Source organism: Pipistrellus kuhlii, unplaced genomic scaffold, assembly GCF_014108245.1.
Source record: "Pipistrellus kuhlii isolate mPipKuh1 unplaced genomic scaffold, mPipKuh1.p scaffold_m20_p_8, whole genome shotgun sequence".
NCBI lineage: Eukaryota > Metazoa > Chordata > Mammalia > Chiroptera > Vespertilionidae > Pipistrellus > Pipistrellus kuhlii.
In genome coordinates this window covers 47,495,599-47,521,252 of record NW_023425584.1, presented here as the reverse complement: position 1 = coordinate 47,521,252, position 25,654 = coordinate 47,495,599, and positions in this window count along the sequence as shown.

Here is a 25,654-nt window from a genome sequence, read left to right as displayed (position 1 = left end):
CACAACCTGGGTATATGCACTGACCAGGAATCAAATAGTGATTTGATTGGTTCACAGGTTAACACTCAGCCACTGAGCCCATACCAACCGGGCCTTTGTACAATTCTTAACTAAGAGAAGTAATAGCCATTCTCTCTAAAAAATGTCCTCAGGTTAGCTCCTAAACTATGGACTTTGAATCTTATACAAAATTTTAAATAATAACCTAGTCCTCAATTGTCTTTATAGATGACGCATCCCTGAGCAACTTAGAAGATATTTCCCCCCAGGCTGGTATTATGAACATTTGACTATATTTGCTGAAATAGGAGATGTGGGCAGAGATAATTACATGGCATTTTTTAAATTGCAAATAAATACCAAGCAGATTAAGTTCATGTGATTGTGAAAAGATATTTAGGGCTGATTTCCTTATAAAGGAGTTTGGGGGTTTTCTTTTTCTTTCTTTCTTTCTTCCTTTTTTTTTTTTTTTTTTTTTTTGCCCTAGAAGATTGTTTCATCAAGGTGTAACTAACATTAAAGAGTATTTTAATCATTTAATAAAACCATGTCAAGAACATACATGATTATTTTCCTAAAAATTTAAAAATTTCTCCTTATTACTAGCAACCACTTACCAACCCTTAACTATTTGGCTCAATCAATTAAATTAATCCCATGAAATAAAATGTGCTTAGAGATGACATGTGAAATCATTTTTATTCATGGTTAGAGACTATGAAGATTCTTTTGACAAGCCCTTAAAAATCTTGTGGGTGATGTTGAAAACTTCAGTGTACAAGTGCTCATTCAATTTTTGGGGGGAGGGGGAGCCTCCTGATTTGATGAGTCAGTTCTTCACAAAGAACACAAGAATAGCAAACCCCCAAGCTACAGAGAGGCTGCTAGAGCTGTCACATGCTCATTACTGGAATTCTCTAATGCTGAACAACTGAGAAATATGAATATGCAAAGCTCACAGACTCTGATCAGCATCTGCCTCTCTCAGCCTTGCTTCCTCCTGGAAAGGAAGTCACTGCCTCTGGCATTCTAAGCTCTGTGTTCTGAATCCCCAAAATAGGCAGGAGAAGAGAGAGGGAGGAGGTGGGTTTTTTTGTTTGTTTGTTTTTATAGCAAAAACTAATTTTGCCTTTTACAGAACACGTGTTTTCAGTTAAACATCAGAATTGAACCAGTGACTTTGTCATATATTTGCCTACCAGGATTTCGGTACAAGATTGTCCCCAAGGTAAAGTAGGAGAAACCCCAGAGGGTAGGCATACTGAATTGTCTTGATAGTCTGCAAATTCTTGCAGTTTTCATTTCTTTCTCTGTTTCTGATTTTTTTTTTCATCCAGAAAATAAAAAGCCAAAGCACCATCTGCACTTTATATATTTCCATACTTGTCTCCATGTTCAAGTGTCTTAAAAAGTCCCATCCTGCCAGGCTGGTGTGTCTCAGTGGTTACATAGGGAAGGGTTGCAGGTTTGATTCTGGATCAAGGGCACATACCTGGGTTACAAGTTTGATCCCTCTCCTGGTCGGGGCGCATGTTGGAAGCAACAAAGGAATGTGTTTCTCTCACATCAATGTTTCTCTCTCCCTCCATCCCTTCTGCTCTCTAAAAATCAATAAAAAAATATGTTCTCAGGTGAGGATTAACAAAACCATAATAATAATAAAATGCCATTTATAAAAAAAAAAAGTCCAAGTACATTCTAAGAATTACCCTTACTAAGAAACATTAATCTGGAAATAGAGATCTAAATCTACCAGCATCCTTTACATTTTACCTAGTGTCTCCCTGCCCTCATACCATCTCTAAACTGCTGAACAGCAACCAAACTATCTTGGGCCAACAGTACCACCTACTGGTCCTGGTGGTAAATTATCTATTGAAATAGCTTTAGCATATGAAATTTCTCTTCAATAGCAAATTGCATACATCCTTGCATCTCAGTCCCCAAAGGAAGCCCCAACACCACCCCTCATTTTAAGTCACATCCCCAGACAGCTCTGTTCATCCCTTTATATGATCCAATTTCATATTCTTCCCCACCACACAAACCCTTTCACCATACACTCAAACTCATTGCCAAAAGCAAAATTTTTAGATCCTCAAAGTCTTCTCTACATTTGTCCTAACTCTTTATTCTAGATGAAACCTGTTCTTCCAGCAGCTGTGAGTATTCAATGCCAATTCCAGATGGTCGCTTTCCCCTTCTCCATAACATTGTTGCTTCCCTTGAAACTCATTCATTGGTCATCCACTACTTCATGTGTCAATCATCTACAGACTTCCTACTCACTTCTCTTCATTCCTTGAAGATTCTCATGCTCAATCTGTCACTCTCAACAACTGTATTCTTCTCATAATTTTTGGTGATTTCAGTGTCATTGAGAAGATCGTTGCCACATTCTCACCTCTTGGGCTCTGGATGTCCTCTTCTCCCATGACCTTGCCCTTCACCTCACTCCAGCTGCCTGCTCTTACAGCCATTCTTTACAAGTGATCACTATCATTAACTGTGCTCCCTTCATAATGTCAACTTCATACATCTCACTATGTAACCTACATCACATCCCTCCATCTTAATCTAATCATTTTCAGCAGCAAGAGAAACACCTATCTATTGAAGTTAGCATCTGTCCCTCTCCTCTTCATGTCCTAATTTACCTCTTTCTTCAATTAATACTCAATAGTTCAACTTGACAATCACTACCATGCATACATCCTAAATCCCTTGTTCCACTCTCCTACCATCAACTCGTTCTTAGTCAATCCAAATTTCTACTTACTTATTCTGGTCTCTGAACTATTGGAGGCAGCTAAATGAAAACACACACCTATGCTGACAAATCTTGCTTCAATTCCTGACTATTAATCTCAAATGGACTCTTAACTATTGCCAGGGAACTCCACTGCCTTTGATGAGTCACTTTCCTTTCTTTCCAAGACATCCATGTTATCTCAGATGCAACTATTTTGCGCCTTTTTTTTTCTCCTCAAACTTATAGCACTTTATCCTTAACTCTCACTTCTTTAATGACCTTATTCTTCATTTTACTAAGAAAATAGAGACAATTTAAGAAACTTCCAGATGGTCCCACAAACTTTCCTTTTTCTGTGCTTACCTTCTGTCTTCCATCTGTCACATGGGGTAAATTGTCTCTGCTCCCATATAAGGACAACCCCTCCATGTGTAAAATGGATCTCCTCTTTCACTCAAGACCATCCTTCCTGAAGATGCTTGTCTTCTCTGCTCGTTGATATTTCTCTCTCTAACTAGATCATTTTCATCTTTATAAACAAAACCCAACCTTGAACACACAAGCCCCTTCAGATGCTATGCCATCCCTCCATTCTCCTTCATAGCAAAAATCTTCAAAATGGTGAGCTACATGTGCTATCTGCAATTCTTTCAATACTTGCTGATGGAATTCAATTAAGCTTGTGTGCTCTACCATTCAAAGGTCAACAGTGACTTCCATGTTGCCAAGCTAATGATTATTTCTCAGTTCTCATCATCCTCTATTACCAACAGCATTGGTGTCCATTCATCATTCCCTCTTTCTTGAAATATTTTCTTTACTTGGCTCATTTTGTCTTTCTTTTTATCTGATCAACCCCACCCCCACCCCCCATCATATCCTAGCTGGTTCCTACTCATATTCCAGACCTCTAAACTTGAGAGTGCCAAAGTGTTAAACCTCCAGATCTTTTCTTTATCATTCACTCTTTACACAATCTCTCTCAGTTCTCTAATTTAAATGCCAACTATTTGTGGACAACTTCAAATTTTTATCTATAGCTCAGACCTCTCATTTGAATGCTAGACTCATACAATCAACTTCCTATTTGGTATCATCAAATAAAAGTCTAACTGACATCTCAAATTTAATATATCCCAAATTGAACGCATGACTGAATCCCTTCAAATATGTTCCTCTCCCTATTTCTGCTCATAAAAGTAAATGGCAACTCAATTATCTCAGTTTCTGAGTCCAATGTCTTGAGTTATCCTTGCTCTCTCCCTACTTTTGTTATGGGCAATTTTCAACATACACAAAAGTAGAGTAAATCTTGATTCCACATATTTTTGCTCACACTCCATATCTAATCCATCAACAAATTCCATTTGTACTACTTTCAAGATATGTACAGACCATTTCTCAGCACTCCCACCATCACCCCATAATTATAAATATAAGAGCCTCCTAAATCTTCTAATGTCTGCCCTGGCCCCTATATTTTCAAAGAAAAGCCAGATCATTCTTTTGAAATCATATCACTGCTCTGCTCAAATACTGTTTTCAACTTCATGGGGAACTAAAGTTCTTAGGATAGTTGTTACCTACATCATCTGGTGCATTGCCACATGTCTTATCACTTCCCCACTCATGCCTTCTACTTCTATCTGGTCTACTTTCTCATCTAACTCACTGTCTATGCTCTGGCCTCAGGACCTTTGCACTTCCCATTTTTCTGCCTGGAATGCTTTTTTTTTTTTTTTTTTTTTTTTTTTTTTTTTTTTTTTTTTTAATTCTTCAAGTCTCTGCTCAAATGTAATCAAGTTCTTTCCTGAACACTTTACATATTGGCATCTCTTTTTTATGCTCCCACCATCACTTGTATTTATTTTTCTTCATGTTTCTTCTCTCCCCTGACAATTCTTATTTATCTTATAACTCCACTAAATATAAAATCCATGAGAGTAGAAACTTTATTTTATTGTTTCTTACTTAATCTTTTGAACAGTACTCAGAGCATAATAGGAACTAAATAAATATTTGCCATACAAATATCATTTTTTCTTTCTCTAACCCTTGCCTTTCTATCTCTCCTGGTCTCGGTCTTTCACTGCTTTTCTTAACATCTCTGAGTTCCAAAGTAACACCATATAGGTCCGAAAAACACAGTCAGGAACCAATTACACAATAAATGTGTGAAGCAATAGGGTGTAGAAATACAAGTCCAGTGGAATGTGTCCCCCATCCCAAGCTTGTCAAATTCAATTTAAAAAATTTAAATAATGCACTCTAAGGCTGCTTTGGCCTGTAGGCCATGTATTTGCCATCCTTGTCTGGGCAGTGCAGCTCTTACGTTAAGGAAAATTTCATAACCTTTTAAATTAAATTTGCCAAAATCCAAACTCATAGTAGTCACTTTCAGAATTTCCTCAAGTTTCTCTCCAAAACTTTACCCACATTAAATCAAATCTACTTTTCCTCAAGTGCTGGCATTTGAGGTTTAACAATTTTATTGCATTTTTAGTAATATTATAAAATTCCTTTTCCCATGAATTTTCATATTTAGTATATAGTATTTTATAGACCCCTCACAAGGCCTCAGAGCCCTTAACACAATCATATAGTGACTCTTCTCAAGGGAAGCAAATGGGATCAATGAACTGGGATCCCTGTCTATTTTTCCTAAGCAAGGGAGACCAAATTCTGTGTGCCACTTTCTCAAAGATGAATCAGAAGAAAGGGTACCAAATAATGCCTGAATAGCCTCTGCTTAAAGTTTTCTTATTTAAAACAAAACAAAAACAAAAAAAAAAACTGGTCATTTATTTCTATGTTTCTAAGAAAATGTGGAACTGTTTGCCCTGGAAGTGTGCCCAGGCAAGGTAAGAAAGCTGTACTGGATATTCACACAGGGCCAGGATTTCTGCCCTGATTAACTGTTAAAATGAGTCAGAACTCAACCCCAAACCCTACTTTTTCACCTCCTCCAATCATCACCCAGTTATGCAAACAAGTCATGAAATCACCCTCTATTGTTCCTCCTCAGGAGGCCCCTATAGGCCCTGCCCAGAATTTCGTCATCACGCCCAGGGTGGATCTGTGTGGGTGCCATCTGCTTCTTAGCTCTGCATTTGATAAGGAATAAAGATCAGAGCTCTCTTGTTCGGTGATTTCCGTTCCACTGAAATCTTTAAAAATCATGCATATTCCCCCTGCCTACTTCACTCTCAATAGTACTCGCAATGCCTCAACCACCTTTGTTTGCATTTTAGCCTCTGATTTTTAAGTTTTCATTGGGAAACGAGTTCCAAAGCAGCTAGTTAATGAGTGAACTGTTGAAATGCAATTCAAATGTAAATTGGGAATATTGTTTCTTCTCCAACAGGATCAGGTTCCACAGGAGAATGTTCTGGTCAGACTGAGTCACTACAAAAGAAGGAGCTGGGAGCTGAGCCCTCCTCTGAATGTTATCACTGTGGCCAGCCCGCCTCTGCCCCACCCTCCAACACTTAACAAAATAGTAGTTGGGGGTTTTATTCTCAAGAACAGTTCAATGTAGGAGACAAAGACATTTTGCAGAATTAGCCAGGTAATTTTCAAGAGCGGATCATAGAAAGAACTATATAAGCATGTCACTCCAAAATGGAGCTTGAAAAAACAAACAGGATTTGGATACTAAGTCCTAAATAAGGAACGAGGCCCAGCCGTGAGCTATGTTGGCAGAAGCCTCACTTGGTATTGGCCCATGTTCCTGAGCTCAAATGCAACACTGCCTACTTCTGAGCAGAGCCCTAGATGCAAACAGAAAAGTCCAACTATAAGGCTAACAGGAAATTGTGTGTTCTCAGAGGTCAAATTTGCTGAAACTTTTGAATAAGGTACAAAAGGGCAAGAGGACCAAAGACCCTGGTGAAATCAGGACCCTGTCCCCTGGAGCCAATGACTGAGTGAAAAATAATTTCATATCCTCATGCCTGGATTTTAAGTGCAGAAAGCAATATAGTGTGGCAAAAATACGGGGCATAAATTTAATAAAATGAGTTTTATGAGATGGAGCACCACAGAGCTTTCCTAATTAAACTTTATCCTCACGTTAGGGCAATTTTCTTTCTTTTGAGACCAGCCTATCCTTTATTTCTTAACTTCCTGTCATTCTTTTTATTGGTAAAGCAGTTATTTTTACTAAAACCAGTAGACAAAGCTCATAAAGTGACATTGTTTTGCCCACACTCTGCATCAATGAAAGATAGAAAGAGTATGCATTTTAGAGGGAAAATATATTACCCAAGTATTACCACAGTAGATTGTGCCAATGATTATAATTTTAAACTAGATTTTCTACATGAAGATTGGGAAAATATCCTTTTTAAGGTGAGAAAACAATGTTTGCTTTTGGTGATATTGTATAAAATAGATTTTAGATTAAAATATAAACTCATAGGACCAAAGGAAGATGCCTCCCACAGGTTCTTAAATATATTCTCTTTTGTCAGAAAACTACCTAAACCTGATCAAATTATTTAATGAAAGCACCTCAAAGTGACTTGCTAACACCCATAGCTAAAAGTGCAATAAGAACTGTAACTGCATAAAATAAAATAAAAATAAATGTATGCTACAAGTTCTTGCAAACTTCTACTATAAAAAATGAATATCAAGTTTCCTCATTAAATATTCTTTTCAGCTATTGAAAAGTTGTATAGTGAGCACTATCTATTGGTAAAGTGCCAGTACCAAGTGAAAGAGATAATTTAAGGCAAAACCCACATTTAAAAAAAACTCTTAGCAACAAATTTGCACACATTGCTTGCTTTATTATATTGGATTAACTTTTGACTAAGATGATCAATAGATAGACATAGATTTACGAGAAAGTTCAGAATAATGAGTTCTAGTCCCTTCAAAAAGCGTTGTATCATCATTTGGAGAAGGGGACGGGACAGATAACACTAGTAAGGTATCGTTTTGTTGTTTCTTTAAGATAAAAGACCTTCAGCAATGAATATAGTGATACCACATATCACATTCTTTCAAGTCAGTATTTCCCAAGAGATCAGTGTATTCTACCTGCTGGGAGTCTATAAGAACAGCCAGTGGTGTTGGCAATAGCCTCAGAAAATTTTCTTTGAAAAAAATAAGATTGATTCCATATCAGATACAATTGTTATAAGAACACTACAAGAACTTCAAAGCTGCTTGTCCAAGATGAATTGAAAATTCCTGTAAGATTGATTTGCTTTTATTGTTTGATTGTTTTTCATGGGAGGGGAAAAAGCTTCCTGGAATTTTGTGTTCATGAAGAAGATGGGGAGCTGTGCAGGGAGAAAGTGGATGTAAAACTAAGAGGCAGATGGAAGAAAAGAATCTAAAGAAAAGGATTCTATTAATTACCATTATAGTTTTTCTCCTGGAAATAAAAATAATTAAATGTAAATATAGATAGATTCTTTGCTGTGGGCTGTGTTAAACAGAACCTAAATAGCCTGAACTGGTTTGGCTCTGTGAATAGAAAGTCGGCCCGCAGACAGAAGGGTCCAGGGTTCGATTCCAGTCAAAGGCAGGTATTTCAGTTGCAGGCTCAATTCCTGGTCCTGATTGGGGCGCATGCCGGGAGGCAATCAAAATATGTGTCTCTCTCAGTCTCTCTCATCGATGTTTTTCTCTCTATCTCTCCCCCTCCCTCCCACTCTCTCTAAAAATCAATGGGAAAATATCCTCAGGTGAGGATTAACAAAACAAACAAACAAACAAACAAAACAAACAAAACAAAAAGAACCTAAATAAAACTATGCCACGTGTATACTGAATCAGTGTCTTTTAGCATCACAATATAGATTTTCTTAATTTCTAGAAGCAGAATATGAGAATTTAAAAAGCAATCCTGTGTTCAGGAATATTTTACTTACTATTTTAATAAACCTTTGTTTATGCCTAGAGGTGCCATTAAATTACCAGCCAGACATTAATATACTGCTCACTGGGGACTGGCATATACACAGTGATTACTGCTGGGCAGTTTCCTCAGGGCTTACTCATTGCTCTGTTCATATATAGCTCCTGGACTGAGAATTCAAAACTAGTTTGTGCTTTGTTTCTATCCCAAGATTGTTTTTCCAGCATACTTGGAGATGAATAGCTAGTTATGATGTGGATCAAATAACCACAATAGCAGGCTTTTAAAAATATTTAAGGCATCTTTAGACAACTTTTTTTTGAGGTTACAGTAGAGGTTAATTTAATGTTTTTATTTGAACAAGTGACTGAAAATATGGCACAAGAGTCAAAGACTATTATACCTGGTAGATCTCCTGGAGGATATGCCAATTTCCACCTGTGCAACATAGGCCAATTATTATGTATTTCAGAAAATCAATCAGAATGTCACCATGAAACTGGAGTCTGAATGTGTTTGGTGCGTTAACTCTAATTATAATAATTAGATGATAAATAATTCATCATGTATCAGTTAATGGCATTACATTTCTTTGGAGGGTGATCTTGATTTTTTCCCCCAGAACTTAAAAATTAAGAATACTACAAGAAGCTAAGACTTAAAGCTCTAAATTGTTTTATCTTTAAGTTCATAATGCAAATTGGAGCATAGAAATTCTATGCAATGACTTCAAATGCATCTTCATACTGCTTTCAGGTGCTGGAAGCAAATATCATAATAGCAGCAGGATAAAGATCAAAAAGCAATGCTGGCAAAATGAGGCTGTTTTCCTCTGCTAAATGGAAGGCAGAGAGCAGTTTCAACTTCAGGAATGGGTGAAATAAGGTGACTTCCCACTGTGGCTCTCAGAGCTGTCGGCCACAGTTCTACCAATGCGGCTGCCTGGAGGAGCTTTAGAAATGTGCTAATTGAAGGCCTGTTACACTCACTTTTTGAATGAAGATGACAAGATCCACAGGCCAGATAAAACTTGGGTGATGACTGAATTTTTTTTAGCATTCCTTAGAGTCTATAGTAGTTTCCCCTAATTATATGTGTGTATAAACACTAAAAATAAGTATTGGACAAAACACAAAGGGGAATGTGCACTGTTAACATCTTTTTAAAAATATATATATATTTTATTGATTTTTACAAAGAGGAAGGGAGAGGGATCGAGAACTAGAAACATCCATGAGAGAGAACCATTGGTCAGCTGCCTCCTGCACACTCCCTTCCGGGGATGTGCCCCCAACCAAGGTTCATGCCCCTCACTGGAATCGAACCTGGGACCCTTCAGTCCACAGGCCGGCACTCTGTCCACTGAGCCAAACCAGTCAGGGCTGTTAACATCTTTTGAGACTGAAATTCTGGACGTAACTATTAATATGACAGGCACACAAACACCCTATCCCAGCAATTTTATAGAAATAAAACTAGCCGTACATGAAAATGCATGTACAGGGAGGTTTAGTGTAGCTTTGCTCATTGAAGTGGTGAAAGTCACAGACACAAAGGGAGTGCTCATCACTAGGGATGTAGGTAAGCAAACTGTGGTCCATCCATACCAGGAAATGTTACACGGTCACTAAAGAAAATGTCAGGTATGGATTGGATGGTTTGTAGTGATTTTTACACTATGCATTCAAGTGAGAAAAATAGTTTTCTAACATTTTTTAAAAAATCCTCACCCAAGGATGTGTTTTTATTTATTTGAGGAGAAGGAGAGAGACAGAGAGAGAGAGAGAGAGAGAGAGAGAGATCAATGTGAGAGAGAAACATCATCATTGACCCATATCCTACCAAACTCTCAACCTAGGTATGTGCCCTGACTGGGAATCAAGACCCAAATGTGTTTATGTTCAGTTTGATGAAGACTGAAGAGACCAGAAATATGTGATAAGACCAAAAAAACCTAAAAGGGTTTGAGCTAAGTTCTCACACCTTAACATTCCTCTCAATGTCCTTGGAGATATAAATATTTTTTTCTAGGGAGACACCTCTCATATGAGGGCTTTGTGCCTTTCTGAGAAAGGTCAGAGAGTCCTTTCTGCATCATTCACTTCTCACATCGCTTCAGTTTGAAATACTCAATATGCCAATGTGCAATATGTTGGGGTGGTGTGTGTCCTGAATGAACCCTGTCTCAACTATTTTCTGATCCTTGCCAGTGCACCAGGCCTTGAGCTAAGTGCTTTCTATACAGCATCTACTTTAATGTTTCCGTATCGGGTAGGCTATGTTATGTGCGCGTGGCCTGCTTTCTCACTTCACTCAGATCTCAAATGGCAGCTCCTCCCAGCTACCTTCCCTGGTTGCCCTGACTGCATTAGGATGCCTAACTCTTCACCCAGAACCTCTGAATTTGTCTAGAACTTCTTTTTTTTTTTTAATATATTTTATTGATTTTTTAGAGAGGAAGAGAAAGGGATAGAGAGTTAGAAACATTGATGAGAGAGAATCATCGATCAGCTGCCTCTTGCACACCCCCCACTGGGGATGTGCCCGCAACCAAGGTACATGCTCCTGACTGGAATCGAACCTGGGACCTTTCAGTCCGCAGGCCAATGCTCTATCCACTGAGTCAAACCAGTTTTGGCATGTCTAGAACTTCTTAGATGCTCAGTAAATATTTGTTAGATAAATTAATTATTTTTCTTCTCCAATAAGAAAATGTCACAAGCCTCAATTTCTTTGTTTCCTTTGTTCTTTCATTTATTCACTCAACAAATACTTATTAAGCACCAACTATATTCCAGGTCTATTCTAGGCCTTTGGAATATGCAGAAAAAAAGACAGTTCCTGCCCTGGTCGGGTGCTCAAGTGCTTGGGGCATCGTCTGCAACACCAAGGTTGCAGGTTTGATCCTCAGTCAGGGCACATACAGTAATCAAACAGTAAATGCATAAGTAAATGGAACAGAAGATCTGTTTCTTTCTCTCTCTCTCTCTCTCTCTCTCTCTCTCTCTCTCTCTCTCTCTCTCTTTCTCTCTCTTAAAATCAATAAATTAAAAAAAGTTTTTAAGAAGACAAAGTTCCTGCTTCCTTGAACCTTACCTTTTAGTCATTAAAATCTGAAGTTCTTTTTTTACCCCCACATTGTTTCACTGGTTGCTACAAAAGTCAAGACAAATGTAAACACTGTCTTAATTTCTTTCTATGGAGATGTATATATGCTTCTCTCAGTATTACAGAAATCAGGCAAAACCTTTACATTTAATTTTTTAATAAATATTGAAATATACTTGAGAAGATGGTTGAAGAGGTAAAATGAACTTTTTATAAGCTAATAACAAAAAGGACTAATAAAACCATTGTCCTTATAGATAAGATCGTGATAAAGAAATCAGGGCAGAATTTATTTTGGAACCAATTATTTTCTATTCCTTGGGTTGTACCAATAGATTTTAGCAATTATAAAATGATTTACCAAACCCAAAATATCACATCTCATATGATTCCTTCTTCTGAAAAAATGAATGTTCTTCAACTGCTTGTGCACAGGCTTTTACCAGGAATCAGGTAACTTGATGTACTTATTAGTTTTTAACCCAAAGCTAATCCCAAGCAAATGTGCTTAGAGTCAGAAACCACCCGAGCTTCCTTATCAGTAAACTGGGGATAATAATACTTGCTCTGTCTATGCTACAAATTGTGAAAAGTAAGTGAATTCATATGGGTTATAATAATAGTCAAGTGCTACATATAATTGTATATAAAATATAATTTTTACTTGGTACAATTATCAGAATAGAAAAAATGGAGCCTCTTAATATGTAAATAGTTATTGAATCAGAAATATTAAATTTAGTGATAATTTCCAAATATATTCCATCCCAATGAAATGAATGCCAGACTCTAAGAATAACCAATTCTAAGTCTACATAGGTCTTAAAGACGTTATAAGAATTAGAATAACTCAAGAATTCACTTTATTGCCATATCAAATTTATAATTTTTTTAGAATGCTAAAAGGCAAGCTCAAGATGCTAGGAATTCTAATTCTTTTTATATTTTCCTCTTAATACTTTAACCAAGCAGATTAAGATAAATATAAAAACCAAGGTATTGTTCAATGTAGATAAAGAGAAGATTTTGATACAATAGTACAAGATTAAAGCCAATCTTGGCATTTGTGGAATAATACCCTACAGAGGGTAGCTCAGACAGGGAGGACTGGTCCCATAGCTAGTCTTTTTCTTGTTTCACATGCCAACGGCTCTGCTGGAATCCACAGCTGTCTTGGACACTGGTTCAGCTCACCTGACCCACCAGGAGCACAGTGGCCTTTGTTCTCTGCTTATTGGCATGTTGGCAAGATTCCCTTGGCTTCTTTCCACATCCTGGGTAATAGGAGCATCTTGGGGTTGGAGACACAATCAGAGGCAGACCTCACCTAGTGTCCCGGGGTGTCAAGGGCACTTCGTAGAGGAGGAGGCACTCAAGTGAATCCTGAAATTGTGCAGAAGAGCAACCTATTGGGGGAAGAGAAGAGAAAGTGCACCTATGAAAACAGAAAGGGATCCAGAGGTCAGGAGGCCCCATGTGGCATGTCTAGAGTTGGATTCAGTCTAACAAACCAAGAGCACCTTAACTGGCTTTCAGTAGAGCAGTTACAAACTGAGATTTGGATTCTACATACCGTAAGTAAGGTAACTCCTCAGATTTGAGATGAGAGGGGGCAGTATGATGGTGGGTGGATAAATAAGGAACCCTATTGGGAGGCTATGTAATAATTCCAATTTTTACCACTGACCTCGGTTAGCTGCAGGCAGAACAGCAAAATTAATTTCAACAACATGCTTCAGGAAAACTTTTAACTTTGAGACTGCCCTGTTATTGTGTAGCAAGTAACAGGAAGTGAGAGAGAATGTTATCAGCCTTCTTTCTGACTTTGTCAGGATCCCACAGAATGAAACAGTGAGGGGCAGGGATGCAGGCGAGTGGGAGCTGGCCCTCGTGCACAGACTTGAGGAAACTGGCCTCCATGTCTAGCTGTGCCTGCCAACCCAGGGGCAGATATGAACAAGGGCCTTGAGGGTTGGAGTGGGAGTGAGGAAGAGTCCCGGATGACTTCTTGGTTTGCAATGTGGGGTGACTGGGAAAGCAGTGTTGTTGAAAATGCTTCGGTTGGCAGTTCTCAAAATAAAGCTTTCATTAGGAAATGAAAGCAAATAGAAGCAAGAGCATAAAAGCTCAGAGACATATACCTTTACGCAATGTGAGCTTCTAAATTAACATTAATATCTAGCCATGCATTAAATGGTTTATTGACTACTCGGTGTTTATATTTATCTCGATTCTGTTTGGAATCCCACGTGGCTATCACTTCAGTACTTCTCACTCAGAGGGAGAGTGAGGCTCATGGATGGGGTCCCTCCGATTGGTAGAAATATACAATATATAGTTGATTAGCTGATAACATTGCCAGATTAGAGAATGAAAGCTTTGTAGGAGATTCCATTGGAAAAAGCAGCCAGAGCAGGGACCTAGGTAACTACCTTTTCAAGGTTTAAGTTTATGTACACCTGATATATTTTATATATGTGTGTGTGCATGTATGTAAATACATATATACACTGAAAATAGAAATGTCTATTCCTTTTTACAACTTTGGATGTAGGTTAAATCCTTTTCTTTGAATTGGCATCTTTCCCAAACAATCACAGTGTCCCAATTATACCCCAATTAATATCTGTCTAGACTTAGTGGGACAAACACAGGTGACCTGGAGTCGGCAATAATGGCCTATCCCCTGGTACTTCAATGTCTAGACAGCTGAATCGAACCGGAACACAGGAACACACAAGACAGAATTGGTATGTAATCACACAGGGTTTATTTACCTATTCCTAGTGGGTCCTAGACTCCAGCAAAGGCCACCTGGTGATGCACACCGAAAGACGGACGACAGATGGAGACGGACAGGAGGCCACAGTTGGTTCATGCTGGCATAGCAGAGCAGTCAGTCAGGGGCTCGTCACACAGAGCAATGTGGAGTTCTCCCCTCATCAGGCAGGAGATGTCGACTGAAGAATGTCCCACGCTTATATAGCTGGCGGTAAACAACTGGAGTCTTATCAGTGTGGGCCAGACGGTGTGCCTTATGCTGGGAGCAGGGCATTTACACTTTAAGGGCTCAGAGCATTCACACCAAGATAGTGGGGTGTTCACCAATTTGGAAACTACAGACTATTGGGGTCTCCATACAGCAAACATTTCACACAATAATTATTTCATACATTAGAGGGGTTTCCTTATGACCATGTCATTATTATAACACACAGCCGTACACATCATCTATAATTTTCAGTTTCCATTTCGGTAAGGTGCAACAAGAACTGTGAAACAATCTCAGGGTAGAATCCTAAACCTATACATTTCCCCAATATTTTGCTGGTGTCTCACCCATGTATATACGACAGTAATTTTTAAGCAGTGTTCCCAAAGCATTCTACTTACAATAGACCTCTTTTCTTTGTATTCATGTTCTATTAGTCTAGGTAACATTAAATGAAATAATGTAATTCAAAAACAAGTATAAAAGACAAAAACTAGTTGGGAACAAATACAAATGACTCTAGTAAGACAATTTCTGTAGTAGTCTTGAGAACAACTCCCAGGCAGCTCCTAACTGGAGTTTCGAAATTAGAAAGGTCTGGTGGGTTAAATCCAGACTCTGTACTTTACTTTCCAGCTGTGTCAGGGGTTTCCTGAGTAAGTTGTTTATTCTTTCAGGGCTTGGTTTCTTGGAAGGCAGCACGGCAATCATAACTCCTAAATTTCAGTGTTCGATGAACTGCATAGATGAGTTCCTGTAAGAGCTCCTGCCTAGCACACTGTAGACCTCCATAAATACTCATTTCCTTACTTCGTGGTAAAACAGGGACACAGATTTCCATCACCATCACCCCTCCCAACACATTTTGTCACTAGAGCGCATAATTCCCCAAAGTTCTACTGAATAAATAGTTGAATCAAATAGATCTAATCCAGGGTCTCAGGGTATGTTTAGTGGAATATCCTAATTAGTTAAAAATTCTATAGAGTAAAAATCAGTTGGTCTCGGATCTAGAACACAGGTATTTCAAAAGCAACCAACAGGATTAACACTTCATGGGCTCACCTACCAGTTTGCTCCATTCCTCCGTCCATGCCCTCTCTGTAGTGATGACAATAACTGGTAACTGGGGAACTAGAGAAAGAGGGGGGGCGGGCAGAGAGGAAGGGCCTTCAACACTACAGTTTATTTCATAGCCTTCTTTTTCCACACCCCATTCTTCTGCCCGCATGAACATGTCATTCTCTTGGGGTGATAGGATTATGCCCCCCAACCCTTGACCAGAGCCTGAACATTCGTACACAACCCTAACAGGCCTATGTGAATTCTTTGTGTGCTTTCCCAAGAACACTGGGTCTGGTGATGATGGAGGAGAGTAATATGGGCTATTTCCCCCCCGCACAGGGATGTTATAAGGATAAATGAAATGATATTCATACAGCACTTTAGGATGTTCTTATAAAACGCACCTTTGTAAATATGAAGTATTCTAAAAGGCCAGTGACTGCAACTTCTATTTAAAATAAAAATTGCTGACAACCATTTCAACCTTAGAAAGTAAACACATCAGCTTGAAATTGAAGTGCACTTTGCCAAGCAGCAGCAGACTGATCACATAGTTGGGCCTTTGCTGCAAATAAGGCAAAATGTTAGTGTGGATTGCTGTGTGCAATTCGTCTGCTCTGCTACGTGGCATCCAAAGTCAATGGCCCGGTCCTGTGTTCTTTGTGATTCAGGAGCATCTGAATGTGTGGCACAGTCTTAGAGCCTCCAAGTGCATTGCAGCCTATCTGGAGAAAGCTAAGCTGAGAGGCATCTTGAGCATATTGATCTGTAGCAGAGTCCAAGCCTGCTTGTGATTAGCTATCGTCCCTTGGGCCACATTAAAGCCATCTCATTGGGATTACTCTAAAACCACGTCAAAGTGACTCTGTAAAACCTTCAGCCTGATGACAGGAGGGACTCTCATCCCTCAAATGGTCATGGTCTGTGAATGGGACCATGTTTCTGGAACATATTTGGAGCTATGTGTATGCAAACACTGTATATTAAACACAAAGCATACTAAGGGATGCTCTAACATTGGCAGAGGGCACTGATGTGTCATCTTTATCAAACAAAAGATGACTTAGGACTAGCAGAGATCACACACTAAGGTCACACGAGGTGCAGAGGGGGAAGACTTGGTGAAGCCTTTGTGTATTGATAGAAGGCCAAGCCAACAAGTACAATGGGGAGAACCAGGAAGAAAATGAGTCTTGGGTGTGCAGCCCTGGTAGATAGCCCAGGCAACCATGCAAGTGAGCCCTCGCTGTGGAGACCCATAGAACTAAGCTGCACAGACTCAGCACTGGAAACAGAAATTTGAGTAAGAGGTGAAGGTCTATGGTGGCAACCACGGAAACAAAACAGCCTGTTAAAACAGCCACAGCCACAGCAGCTGCAGTGCACTTGACCCCTCATAACCCCATTCTTTGCCCTCCGCTATGGACTTACCCTTAGGCCCTCTTTGCCTTCCTGATCGTGTAATGGGTATCTATTTAAAAGTTCCCAGAAGAAAAATATATAACCTAAAATAAGTGGTGATTTTGCTACTGATGGTGATATACCTACAAATACACTGAATACAATCTCAGAAATAATGTGCCTGTAATTAAAAATTTTGAACTTCAAAAACTTGGAGATTTTGATAAAGTAACTTCAGAGAAGGGGTTAACATTTTGGTGCTTCTATGTCTATGTTTTTAAAATTAGGGAAATTTTATGGTATTTGCCTTTAAATTTTATGGTTCTGGAAAGACATTCGATGTCTTGCCATCACTGTACGTTTTTCATTAAAAAGCCTGTGTGACTTTCATCATATTCTGTTCCACACTCTATTCCACAAATTAGAATCATTATAGACTTTTCTTCCATTAAAAACAGAAAGGACAAAAGGGGAATAATTAATATTTATTAACCATTAACTCAACTGCTAGGTTTTTTACCTGTATTTGACCCTCATGACAACCTTATGAAGTAGGTATTATTAACCATGGCATGTTTCACTGGGGAGTGGAAGGCTCATTTGCCTCTCAATAAGATAAGATTTTTTATCCAGTTCTTAAAACTAACAACAAAAATCATATCTTTCCTGTGATTTTTGAGAATTCAAGTTTGCCAGATGTTAACCTTACTTTGTGACTATTCTGTTTCATCAATGAAGAAACAGACCTATAACTGTAATTAGGTAACTTACTTAAATGGTGGATGTGGAGTTTGAAGCTTTCAGGTTTTCACTGTCTTACATCCTAAGTGTTTTAAAGGAAGGCATTTTAAATGGATTTGAGAAGTGTATTCATCTGTAATCCCCACTTAGCCTTCACAATAAATCTTTAGATAGATGACTGAAGCAATCATGAAAACGTCATAAAGCATGAAAATGGGATCATTTAAAACATGTTTATCTGGTCCCTGTCTATTGTTCTTAGAGTGTCTGGTTTTAGGAACTTCAACAAATGGGAATAATACTAGGACATCTGATAGACCCTAGCTTTTAGCAATGTGGTACCAAGTGAGGAGGCATATCATTTCAAGAAACAGAGAGCAAAACAGACTGTTCTCAAAGTACTTTATTGTTGCTTTTCCCTATGTTCTTCTAGAAAGCGAGACAAAACTAGGTTTATCTTGTTTTGTGGTTAGTTAGTTCTTAAGGTCTTGAGGTTTATACTTTACTGTCTTAGGTTAGGTAGTCTGTGAGTGTAGGCATGTTTCTTATAACATATACCTTAAGTATAGGAACCCATATTGTGAAGAGAACAAAATATTTTTCAGATATTCCCAGCTTTCCATGAAATTAACTCAGTGAAGAAATGACACATAATCAAAGGAAATTATTATCTTACTACTATTTTTTTAAATCTATAGTCATCCTATAAGCCCATCAGAGCAAAGACCCCAAAATCGCTTGTTTCAAAACCAACAAATGACAAATCCAATCTTAGAGCCCACTGGGGAGTTGTCTATGAAACACTGATGTATTGCAGAAACATTTATTTTGTAAGTAATTTTAATGATATTCTCAGAGCTCTGTGTTTATTGTTTAACACTGCTATCATTTATTGATGACTAATGGCCAATAAACAGAGCCCCTTGCCTTTCCCCCCACTTCTCCTCCATATTTATGGATTAGGCCCATTAGTCTCTTTCTGAGAGCCATTGGGACAATGCAGCTGGTACCCAGCAGAAGAAGAGCTGCAGAAAACATTATCAACACTCAAGTAAAGACAAAGAAGTGAGCTTGTAAGGAGGATGTGCTATTGCAACTACCCAGAAGCACTTAAATACTTACTGTTAAGACCCAAATTAATATTCCTAAATATCTGACAGTATGGCTCACCTTTTTATTCTGGCTTCTATCTCTAATAGATTTGCTGTTCTCTAATGTGGTTCCATAAGAGACTATGGGAATAAAGTGTTTGAGATCATTTTCAGGAAAATTAAGGCATTTAAGAATTGGAAAATAAAAAAGAGTAAGAAAATTTCTTACTGAACGTATATGGTAAAAGGAAGATGATACACACTTCAGAGAAAAATACACCGAAAAGATAAAATAACTAAAGCACTCAATTTTAAAAATTAACTTATTTGCCACATGAGTGAAACTGAATTTTTGGATTGGAACCTGGATTCTTTGTCTGCTGGAGTCTTAAGAATGAATCCGTGGACAGAGGGTAGTACAGCAAAGGTGGAGATTTATTGAAGGACAAGTACAGACTCCCACGTGGGGAGGGGGAAAGAGTCCCACTGAGTTCCTTTTCCCTGTGGCTTATAAAGTCTGCAGATCTTGGTGCCTTGATATGCCCTCTGATTGGTCGCTATCCCCTTAGACTGGTTACTATAGTAACTCCTGAGCTCAAAGGTTGAACCTCACATGGGACATGTAAGGTTCCCTCTACCCCCCTCCTTCCTTATTGTTTTCCTATTCCCTTTGGGCTTTCTTCCTCTTCTTCTGGATGAAGGGCTTCCTTCCCTTTATTTTGTAAATAGAGACCTTTTGCTCTTCCCAGCTCCCTCATTCTATGGAAATGCACCCTCAGCTGCTCTGCAGCCCTGTGCTTCCTCCATGGTCCCCTTAATTTCCAAAATTTCTAAAATTCCCTAAACCTGTCCTATTTTGCTTCTAACATAATAATCTTAATCTATGTCTGGGTTATCCAAGTACTGTTTCATTACATTCATTTTGCAACTAATCTATATACACTTAAGAGCTGACTTTTTTTTTTAAAAAATTGACTTTATCTTTCAAATGAACTAAAGGCTTATCTTCCAATTGTTTCAGACAACTCTAAATTTCTAAAATTTCACACTTTCTCAAAACTGAGTTCTGTATTTAATAATATTCCCCACTAAAACAAGTCTTCTGGAAGGGTAGGCCCCCATGGGGTGTGCATGTCCCAGCTTTGCCACAATGCAGCATGGGATTTCTAGGAGGGCACAATTGGCTCTTGTTTTTATAATGGGCATGTTGGACTAGAATTATTTTAAAGTTCACCTTCACTTTTAAATTTCTAAAATTCCAAACAAATACATCCAAATATAATTGACTAGTGGCCCAGTGCACAAAATTTGTGCACTCAGGGTGGGGGTACCCTAGTCTGGCCTGTGCCCTGTCACAATGCAGGAGCCCCATGATCCATTGCCCCAAAGAGGTAGGCCCCACCCACCCATCTGGCTCCTCAATGGATTGCCCCAAAAAGGTAGGTTGGACCCTATGGACCTCCCCCAGCGAATGTGCATGGAAGCTCCCACCATGACTCTGCCTCCATCCCCAATGCTGCATGCCCCCACCCACCTGCGCTGTGATGGCAGTGTCCTGACAACTTGCATATTACCCTATTGTTAGATAGATTCTCTAACTATCATTTTTGATTATGTGCTCCTGGTGGAAATGTGGATAACTTTCAACTGAAAATGGATAACTTGACCGGGAAAGTCTAACTGTTCACTTTATTTGAATTACTTCTGCCTCCCTGGATACGTCTTCTCATTCTGCCTTTCCTCTACGTTGTTTTAAAATTGCCCTTACTCTCTTTAACTTTCACTAAGCCATATATTTGTCTGCTAAATCTATTTTTTTTTTTGCCATATATTTGTCTGCTAAATCTATTTTGTGTGTGTGTGTGTGTGTGTGTATCTTTGACCTTTTGTTGATTTCATTTCCTCCACATTTCTAGAAAGAAACAAAAATTGTGTCGAGGACATAACTTTCTAGATACAGGTACTAAGTTTAACTAATATATTGTTTTGGCTTCAGGTTTAGATGTTGCATTTTCATAAAAGTGCTGCTTTTTTTGGATTGATGTGGGCAAATTTGCAAATGGGATCTATAATAATAAAAGCATAATATGCTAATTACACTGGACAGTCCAATGGCCTTCCAGACGACCTTCTGGACAAAGGCTGTGAGGGCTGAGCTCCTTGCATGAATTTCATGCATCAGGCCTCAGTTTAATAATAAATTGCCACTCATGCCCTAGCAAAATAGCAGGTTGCACCTGGTAGACAAATATGGGGAGTTATTTTAGGTTAGTAAAGGAAAGCTTAAGTAAAAAAGGAAGCTTATAAACCTTACCTTTTACTTAACTGAGTATAAGGATACATTGAGAGGGGGCAGCAAACCATTTTTTTTTTTTTTTTTTTTTTTTTTTTTTGCAGAGGCAAACTTCTGTAATGGGCCAGAAAATAAATATTCTTGGCTTTGCTGGGTGATGTGATTATAGTTGTAACTACTCAGCTCTACTGTTACAGTAAAAACGGCCATAGTAGTACTAAACAAAAGAACAGAGCTGTGGCTAGGTTTCAATAAAACTTTACTTACAAGAGCTCTGCTTTGATCAACTGTATAGATTAGGAAATGCCATTGGTCCAGTTACTCAATTTTTTCCTCTATCTAGGAGAACACAATTGCAACAGTTCTTGAAGGAGAAGAAAGTTAACACTTCTTGCCAAGACCAGTTTGGCTCAGTGGATAGAGCATCGGCCTGTGGACTGAAGGGTCCCGGGTTTGATTCCAGTCAAGGGCATGTACATTGGTTGCAGGCACATCCCCAGTGGGGGATGTGCAAGAGGCAGCTGGTCGATGTTTATCTCTCATCGATGTTTCTAGCTCTCTATCCTTCTCCCTTCCTCTCTGTAAAAAATCAATAAAATATATTAGAAAGAAAGTTAACACTTTTTTTTGAGAATGATAATGGTATCCTGTTTCCCCGAAAATAAAACAGTGTCTTATATTATTTTTTTCTCCCAAAGTTGCGCTAGGTCTTATTTTCGGAGGATGTCTTATTTTCGGGGAAACACGGGTACTTGTTTCCATTCTTGATGTACAGTGTTTCTATCCTAAGACCCAGGGTCACTTAAGAATTCATGAGACAACCTCATAATTGATGGTAGGAGATGCAGGTTATTCAAAATTAATATTTACAGGTGCCTTGATGGTACAGCTCTAACACATCTTCAGATACAGTTTCTGGCTGCCAGGTTAGAATGTCTTTCTTCAAATATATATATGGATTGAATTTACCAAGAAAGGCGGGCCAATCATAACAGCAAACTTCAGTCTTTGTTTTCTACTTAACCATTAACCTTATCACTGAGACTGCCCAGCAGGAAAGTGTATGGCCTCCAGGCAGTGATGGAGCCTTTGAGGTGCAACAAAGCCTGTGAGATCTGAAGATGTGTGAAGGTCATTGTGATAAGAGTTTTCCTGGAACTTGTCATAGAGATTGGCTATAAAGAGACCACCAGGTGACAGCTGCATGTAACTAGCATACGAATGTTCAGATGAATGTTCAGGCCCTTAGCTGTGGTTAGAAACTCTTCCTGGTCTCAACTATTGCATGCAATATTTTGGAAGGAAAAATGAATTGTTCAAGAAGACAGAGTAGAAGAAAACGATGAAAAGTAGTATTTTATTTGAGAATGATAATCTCACAATAAATTGTGTAGAAAAGGAAAAACAAAACAACACAATCTATAATTCCATTTGCACTGCGTAAGTTCAGAATATTGTATGAATTAAAGCAACCAATTAGGTATCAGTCAGGCTTAGCAATTCACTTTTTTTTTTTTTTTATCACTCTTTAGACCAAGAGATTACTGCTTACTTTCTACTTTTCAAAAATGCATAGCATATTAAGATTAGGTTTGGCTACAAGTAATAGAAAACTCAAAGTAATAGTGATAGCCAAGATAGAAGTTTGCTTCTCTGTTATACACACACACTCTAGAGGTAGGTCATCCAGGGCTAGTAAGGTGGCTCTGGAATGTTCTGCCTGTCTTGGTGGAAGATGGCTGCTGGGATTTAAGCCTTTATGTCTGTATACAAGCTAGCAAGAAGAAGAAGAAGGGTATAAAGAAGTGACTTCTTCCTTTAAGGATCTTCCTAGAAATCAGGCACTTCCCATTAGAATCCATTCCTGGAACTTAATCACATGCTCATTTACTAGCTGCGAAGGAAGCTATGTTCTGTATTTGGCTGCTATAAGCTCAGCTAGAATCATGAGTTCTATTACTAAAAAAAAAAGGAGAAAATGGCCAGTGGGAGGCTGTCAGCAACTCCTTCCACCCATTCTAATTACACGGCCCTTCAATCAATCAATCATCAATCAATCAAGTTTATTTTTTGAAGCATGTAGCTTTTGGGAGCTCCATGAAGCTAGTTTAATGTATATAGGTCCCCCAATCACAGAGACTTAAAGCTCCCCCAATGCCTTTCAGATCTTTGTCCTTTCTTAAGTTGGACTTAGATCTCTGGCTGATGCCCCTCTTAGAAGACAATCAGAGACAGAGCTATAGATACTTTTCCAGGAGGAAATAAAAATGCCTTCTGCAGACTTTTAATGTGTTTTTCATTGCTCTCAGGAATGTGAGGTGGGAAGCCTCCCTGTCAATGACCTTTGACTTACACTAGAGGAACGCAGGCAGCTATCTTTTCCCTGGAAACCAACATTGAAAACAAAATTTCACAGGTAAGTATTATATGCTATTTTTTCCCCAATAATGTAAGGTAAAGTTATATAATTTATTTTAAACAAAAAAGCCCTGTATTATCCATACTGTTTTCTACACATACATGCCTTTGAATCTTCCCTTTTTACCTCAGTCATTCTTCATTAATGCAGCCATGTTCCGTCTTTGTTTTAGCTTAGCTAGTTTTTCCCAGCGCTTCTGTGATATTGTTATGCACAGAGTTGGCCTTATTTCTTTTACTCTTTCCACCCTTCATCATTTATTAATGAGACAGATTGTGTGATGAAGAGTTGTCAACATTATCATTTTTCTATATTTACAAGTGTAATAACGGCATTGAAGTGGATTTGTCATCTAATAGCCTTAAATGATCCCTCTCTCTCGGGCTGCATTTCCCTCCATTATTTACTGTGCCTCCCAATAGCTTATCATCCACTGCTGTCGACTCTCCTCTTTGTCCTTAATTTCCTGAGACAGATTTCCACTCAACAGACTGAGAAACTATTACCGGTAGATGGAGAGTTTCCACAAACCATGGAAGCATAAGGTCTTCTGCAAAGAGACACGTTCACCCACTATGGGTTAAAGAAAGTAGCATTCTTTCCCTGCTGACAAACCTAGTTGCTCTCAATGTGAAGAGGGAATAATCACATTTGAATTGAGGAAATCTATATGCATAACTCTCATTAACACCAATACAGTAGAAGCTAAGTGCCTAAATTCCTGTGTGGAGAAAAGGGGAGTGGTTATATTTCCTAATCCACTGTGAGGCATGGCCTCATATTTGAGTTGGAATTTTCATAACTGTTTAATATTAGTGTGTGAGTTGTTCTAGAGCGAACCAATATCAAAGCAGAAAGTAGTACTCTATCTCTGTAAAGCATTTTTAGCAGCATGGAGAGAAACAGACTACCGGATATTTATCTGGGAAATTAGCTAGCTAGCTACAATATGTTTACAAATTATGTGTTTATTGGTGGGATACCATTGTAATTGGCAAGGCCACTATCTATCTTTATCTCTGCTCTATTTAGAATAAGTCAGCATTTCCTTTCATGGTAACATTTTAGAGCTAGCAATACCCACTAGTATAAAAAACATTCTCTGATCAACACAGTTGTTCTTTTTTTTTTTAAAATATATTTTATTGATTTTTTACAGAGAGGAAGGGAGAGAGATAGAGAGCTAGAAACGTCAATGAGAGAGAAACATCGACCAGTTGCCTCTTGCACACCCCCCACCGGGGATATGCCCACAACCAATGTACATACCCTTGACCGGAATCAAACCTGGGACCTTTCAGTTCGCAGACCGACGCTCTACCACTGAGCAAAACCGGTTTCGGCAAAACTGTTGTTCTTCAATATGCTAGTTTGAAGATTACATGGCATGCCAATGATTATGTACTTATGGGTCTTTTTGTTTAGTTTGTAATTGTTTCAAGTGATGAAAAAGAATGTGATGACTTATTTAACTTCTAAAAAATATATACATAATATTACTCTGCCTTATATGACTTTCACAAATTATCCACAAGTGATAAATAATTTACAGGGGTTGAGTACTGAACCAAACACTACCACCTAAATTATTTCTATGCATCTCCAGGTAGCCTTTTATTTAAGTTATCTGAAAGGAGTCCTGAACTTCCAATCTCCTTTCAAACCCAGGCTAAGACTTAAGAAATTCAGGATGGAAAATGTGGGAATGGATTTAATTAGGAACATCATAAGGACACAAAGTGTTGCTGAAGTTTAGGTAAATTATTACAGCATAAGCAGCTAACTTAAAACACATGGAAACAACTACTTGTTTGATTTTAAACCCAAGAATTAATAGAGACTAAATTTTAAATTCTTCACTTGTTTTTCATTTATCACTCACTTCATGTTATCACATATTTATTAGGTTCAGAGACTCAT